Source organism: Oryctolagus cuniculus, chromosome 4, assembly GCF_964237555.1.
Source record: "Oryctolagus cuniculus chromosome 4, mOryCun1.1, whole genome shotgun sequence".
Taxonomy (NCBI): domain Eukaryota; kingdom Metazoa; phylum Chordata; class Mammalia; order Lagomorpha; family Leporidae; genus Oryctolagus; species Oryctolagus cuniculus.
In genome coordinates this window covers 63,103,390-63,109,389 of record NC_091435.1, presented here as the reverse complement: position 1 = coordinate 63,109,389, position 6,000 = coordinate 63,103,390, and the positions used below count along the sequence as shown (strand labels likewise).

Genomic DNA, 6,000 nt, shown 5'->3' with positions numbered 1-6,000 from the left:
GGAGACCCGGATGACTCCTTACTTTGGCCTGGCCCACCCCTGGCCATTGTGGCCACCAGGGGAGTGAATTAATGAATGGAAGAGTTCTGTTTCTCTATCTTTCCTTCTCTCTCTGCAGCTCTGACTTTCAAATAAGTAAATAGATCTTTTAAAAATACACATATGCATCCAAATGCTTTGTTACTCCTCTCTTTAAAAGGTGGAGTCCAGGGGCCGGCGCTGTGGCATAGTGGGTGCAGTGCCAGCATGCCATATGGGTGCCAGTTCGAGTCCCAGCTGCTCCACTTCCAATCCAGCTCTCTGCTATGGCCTGGGAAAGTGGTGGAAGATGGTCCAAGTCCTTGAGCCCCTACACCCACATGGGAGACCTGGAAGAAGCTCCTGGCTCCTGGCTTCCAATCAGTGCAGCTCCGGCCATTGTGGCCAATTGGGGAGTGAACCAGCGGATGGAAGACCTCTCTCTCTCTCTCTCTCTCTGCTTCTCCTTCTCTCTCTGTGTAGCTCTGACTTTCAAATAAATAAATAAATCTTTTTTTTTTTTAAAGTGGAGTCCAATTCTTCAGTTCCTGAAGGCAAGCTGGACTTTGTGACTGTCTTCTTTTTTTTTAAATTTTTTTTAAAATTTATTTAACAGATAGACAGTGAGAGAGAGAGAGAGAGAGAGAGAGAGAAAGGTCTTCCTTCCATTGGTTCATTCCCCAAATGGCCACTACAGCTGGCACTGCGCCAATCCAAAGCCAGGAGCCAGGTGCTTCCTCCTGGTCTCCCATGCGGGTGCAGGGCCCAGGGACTTGGGCCATCCTCCACTGCACTCCTGGGCCACAGCAGAGAGCTGGACTGGAAGGGGAGCAACCAGGACTAGAACCCAGCGCCCACATGGGATGCTGGTGCCGCAGGCAGAGGATTAATCAAGTGAGCCACGGCGTCAGCCCCGTGACTGTCTTCTAAGTGATTAAAGTACAGGTGACAAAATGAGCCTTCCTTGTCTAGAATTTTAGGACCTTAAAGGCACTGTGGTTTTCTCCTTAGCTGCTTGCTCTCTGTGACTACTTGCTCTAGGGAAGCCTTGCTGCATGCTCATCACCCAGAGGCCTGTGTGGTAAAGAAGCGTGGGCCAGCCATGTGAGTGGGTCACCTTGTGCAGGTTCTCCAGCCCCGTGCAAGCCTTCAGATGCCTGCTAACCCCAAAACCTCAGGACTGGGGCTTGATGAGAGACCTTAAGCCAAACACATTCAACTAAGAAGTACTTAGATTCTTGACCCTCAGGAATCCTGTAAGATAATAAATGTGTATTGTCTTTAGCTGCTGAACTTTGAAGTAATTTGTTAGGCATCAAAAGATAACTTACACATGCATTGACTTTCTTTGTTTTGAGTTAACTCCCAGAATATTGGAAATATCACACACACACACCCCACAATGCTCTGTAAAAAATGACTTTAAGGGAAAAAAATAAGAGGGTGAATATTTTCCAAGGCAGGAAGCAAATTTATGGAACTCATTAACTCCACAAAGTGTTATAGATTGAACATATTTCTCAGTTCAAGAAGGGCTCAGCTACATTTATGGATGATACTCATTTATTCATTCATTCATAAATCACTTAAAAGCACTTATTCTGTGTCAATCATTATGCCTGATTATGGTATCCTACTTGGTTATTAAGGAAAATTGCTTATACTTAGGGGAAGCATATATAAGGAGTCTTCAAAAAGCTCATGGAAAGGGCAAGCATGTGATGCAAGGGTCAAGTCACCTGTTGGATGCTTGCACCACACCCCGCCCCCCCCCCCCCATGCCAGAGTGCCTGGTGGGAGTCCTGGCCACTGCATTCTAATCCAGCTTCCTACTAATGAGCATCATGGGAAGTAGCAGATGATGGTGGTTAGAGTACTTGTGTTCCTGTCCATCACATAGGCGATGCAGATAGAATTTCAGGTTCCTGGCTTCGGCCTGGCTGTTGTGGCCATCTGGGGAGTGCACCAGCAGAAGGAAGATCTCTCTTCTTCTGTCTCTCAACTGTCTTTCTGCCTAAATCAATAGACTTTTTAAAGTCCATGGAAAATGTGTATTATGAAGAAAAACCATGTATGCATTATTTTGTACCAAAGTAAACATCTTTAATTTCGTTTTCCATGAACTTTCTGAAGTCCCCTCGCAAAGCCCTCTGAATTTGATATAATGCCAGATAACCATACCTTCCTCAAACCACATCAGAGTGGCTCCTCTGGTCAGGCACTGGGCTGCGAAGAACGGAACTAGGAGAGTATTAATTATGCCCTTGTATTTAAGGCTTTTGACTCACTCACTCGCTGACTTCTCACTAATAAACCCACAGCTTTTCATCTCTGCAGCAGCACGTGAAGCTCTTCTCATTTTCACAGAATACGTGTGCCGTCTCCAGACATGAAAAGGCAAGCCACACATCACAGAACATCAGTAGTGTCCGCACACTTGCCTCTCATCCTGCTTTTCCCAGCCCGAGATTTTTAGACACTTCCATGGGAATCTTGTAGCACAAATGATGGAAAGTGAATTTCATCTAAGTTAAACGAGTAAACGAAGGGGAAAAGCCTTCAAAGATCAAAAAACCTGTGTAAGAGAGATGCTCTCAGGCCCCAGATTATATAAATGCTTGTAAGCTGTGAATGTTTTCATACAGTGCTATTAAGGAACCTGCAATTGAGGTGTTGGAAGTTTTTCTTAAACACACATACACACATGCGCACATGCACTCGCAACGAAATCCATCCCCTTTCATAAAAGAAAAATGTGGGTGTGCAGAGCTGTTTCTCTGCCTTAAGAAGGCACAGGCCCGCCACCTCCACAGCCTTGCCCAGGTAGAGTCAATCTAAGCAGTACAAAGATATAATTTGCTGCACCTCTGAGAGTCTGCAAACAGCAGCGCCTCCCTAGGAGCCCGCCACTTCTCCTCCGAACCCTAAACAAAGATGCTTGGGAAAACCTGCTGCTGAGCAGGGGAAATGTGTTTTCGTTTTTCATAGGGAGCCAAGGAAGGGGTTGGTGTGCCACTCCTCTCCTTCACTTAACACTAGGTACACAAGTGTGCTGCACGCCTGCAGCCTCTCCTGAGTCACACCTTCATGCCCTAGCTTCAAACGGGGCACAGATGGCACCCTTAAGGCTTAACCAGGCCAATGCCATTGCCAAGGCTCTTTTCCTTGTGTTAACTCACAATGCATGTGTTTGAAGAGCACAGCCTCACTGTCATTAAAGAAAAGCAGTCCAGACCTTATTATACTTTAGTAAATGAGATGCAATCAAAACAGTGTGATATAGATAGAATTGTATTTTCATATTATTTCATTGGCATAGGAGTTCTCAAAGTGTGGTCCCTGGACTAGCAGCATCAGCATTCACTGGGCACATAAAGAAATATAACCAGGTGCACCTATTTCAAAATGACATGTTGTACACAACAAATATGCACACATTTTAATTGTAAATTTTAAAAAAAGATTTATTTATTTGAAAGGCATAGTTACAGAGAGAGAGAAACAGGGGTAGACAGAGAGGTCTTCCTTCCACTGGTTCACTCCGCAAATGGCCACAATGGCCGGAGCTGGGCTGATTCAGGAGCTTCTTCCAGGTTTCCCACATGGGTGCAGGGCATCAAGCACTTGAACCATCTTCTGCTGCTTTCCCAGGTCATCAGCGGGGAGCTGGATCAGAAGTGGAGTAGCCAGGACTCGAACTGGCACACATATGGGATGCCAATGCCACAGGTGGAGGCTTAACCTACTATACCATAGCACTGCACCATGTAAATTTTAAAAAATAAAAAAAAAGCAGTCATTTGACATAGAAGTTAAGATGTCCAGGACTGGCCTGTGGCATAGCAGGTAAAGCCACCACATTCAACACGAGCATCCCATATGGGCACTGGTTCAAGTTCATGCTGCTCCATTTTCAATCCAGCTCCCTGAGAATGCACCTGGAAAAGCAGCAGAAGATGGCCCAAGTGCTTAGGCCTTTATACCCACGTAGGAGACCCAGAAGAAGTTCTGGACTCCTGGCTTTGGTTTGGTCTAGCACTGGCCATTACAGCCATTTGGGGAGAGAACCAGCAGATGGAAAATCTCCTCTCTCTCTCTCTCTCTCTCTCTGTGTGTGTGTGTGTGTGTGTGTGTGTGTGTCTTACTCCCTCTATATAACCCTACCTTTCAAATAAATAAATAAATAAATCCTAAAAAACAAAGAAGTTAAGATGCCCACATCCCATCTAGGCTCTGGTCTTGGCCCAGCCCAACCATTGTAGGCACTTGAGGAATGGACCAGGGGAGGCAAGCTATCACTCTGTCTCTATCTTTCTCTGCCCTTCAAATAAATAAATAAATAAATAATTTTTAAAGATTTATTTATTTATTTGAAAGTCAGAGTTACGAAAAGAGAGAAGGAGAGGCAGCGGCAGAGAGAGAGGTCCATCCACTGGTTCAGCCCCAATTGGCCACAACAGCCAGAGCTAGGAGCCAGAAGCTTCTTCTGGGTTTCCCACGTGGGTGCAGGGGCCCAAGGACCTGAGCTATCTTCTACTGCTTTTCCCAGGCCATAGCAGAGAGCTGGATCAGAAGTGGAGCAGCTGGGACTCGTACCGGTGCCCATGTGGGATGCTGGTGCTGCAGGCAGTAGCTTTACCCGCTATGCCATAGCTCAGGCCCCATGAATAAATTTTTTTAAAAAAAATTAAAACAAAACAATGAAAATTCTCAGGCTGCAGTCCAGAACGCCTGAGTCAGAATCTTTGAGGTCGGAGCTGAGCAATCAGCATTTTAGCAAGTCTTTCAGGTGACTCTCAAGTATGTGGAGGTTTGAGAACTGCTGACAGAGATATGAGTCATGAACAATCCCATTCTGTTGGCTGTTTATAGAATAATATGAATGGTCGAAAACTTGGTTGTTTGCAGAGGTTATAAACTAATAATTTATTATGCTTCTCTACTTTCAGATGAGAATTTATGGCTTCCTGACTTATCTAACTTGTCTCGGGAGCCATGGTTAAATTTGTCAGCCTCTATCTGCTAACCCTAAACTTACTAGAGATGTACTGTAACTGAGACTAGTTTATCATGTTTCAAATGTCAGTCATGTCTTCTGGAGGCAAGGGGCATGCAGGCAATGCTGTATGTGTTAGTAATATCATCTCACATAGAGGAAAGTATTTATCCAACATCAAACAGGCACAACCAGGCATCACAGGCTAGCACTGGATTGAGGGCAAAGACAGATAGAGGACCACGATATTACGGCATCATTTCTTCCTGTCACTCAAACTTCTTTGCTTAGAAAATGTAACCTTCCTTCAGAATTAAAGAGGAGGAGGACTCATGGCTTCCACTTAAATAAAATAGCCTCTCAATTGAAGGCTTTCAGAGCTATTAAGCTAATGTTAGTACAATGCTTCCGACTTACAAATGCAAAGAACTAAATAACTGCATGTGTCATCTTATTATAAGCAACAGGAAGCAAAACTGTCAGGGCATGAATAAAACAGAAATCAGATATCTCACTGTTTTTCTTGACATGCTTATTCTGTTCCACAAGTGTCATTAATCCCAGGAAACTGACCTGTAATTTCTTTAATCATAACTACCCAGTATTATAGCTCTGAAGGTGAGATTTCTTCTCTCCAAATGTTTAGCAAATGGGATTTCCATAGTCACGTTTCTGGTATAATGGTAGTGAACGATAGACTATGAATAAATGGTCAAAAATGAATAACAAATGTGGTTCTGAACTCTTTTGAGATGTCATATAATTTGAAATATAACCCAAGAAATGATTCTAGAAGCTATGCTAAGCCTATTCTTATGATCACACAGGGATATTTCTTGAGCAGCTTTGTAAGGTTGAGGAGATAGGAGAGGAAGCCAGACTGGAAAAGAAGCTTCTGGGGACATTTCCCACCTGCTTCTACAAAATACTCCCACCCATACCAGAGATCATATGATCGCAGCACTCTTGGGGTAGTCCTGGATGGC

The 6,000-nt window shown here is 44.3% G+C and overlaps 1 long non-coding RNA gene across 1 annotated transcript in view; it reads right to left on the bottom strand.

Annotated features, from left to right (window-relative positions):
- Positions 1–3,490: 3,490 nt before the first annotated feature.
- The window catches only part of LOC138849272 (uncharacterized), a 51,672-nt gene continuing 49,162 nt past the window's right edge, over positions 3,491–6,000 (bottom strand). The window contains exon 3 of the long non-coding RNA XR_011387862.1: positions 3,491–3,684. This is a non-coding gene — a long non-coding RNA (uncharacterized lncRNA). The remainder of the gene's footprint in view (positions 3,685–6,000) is intronic.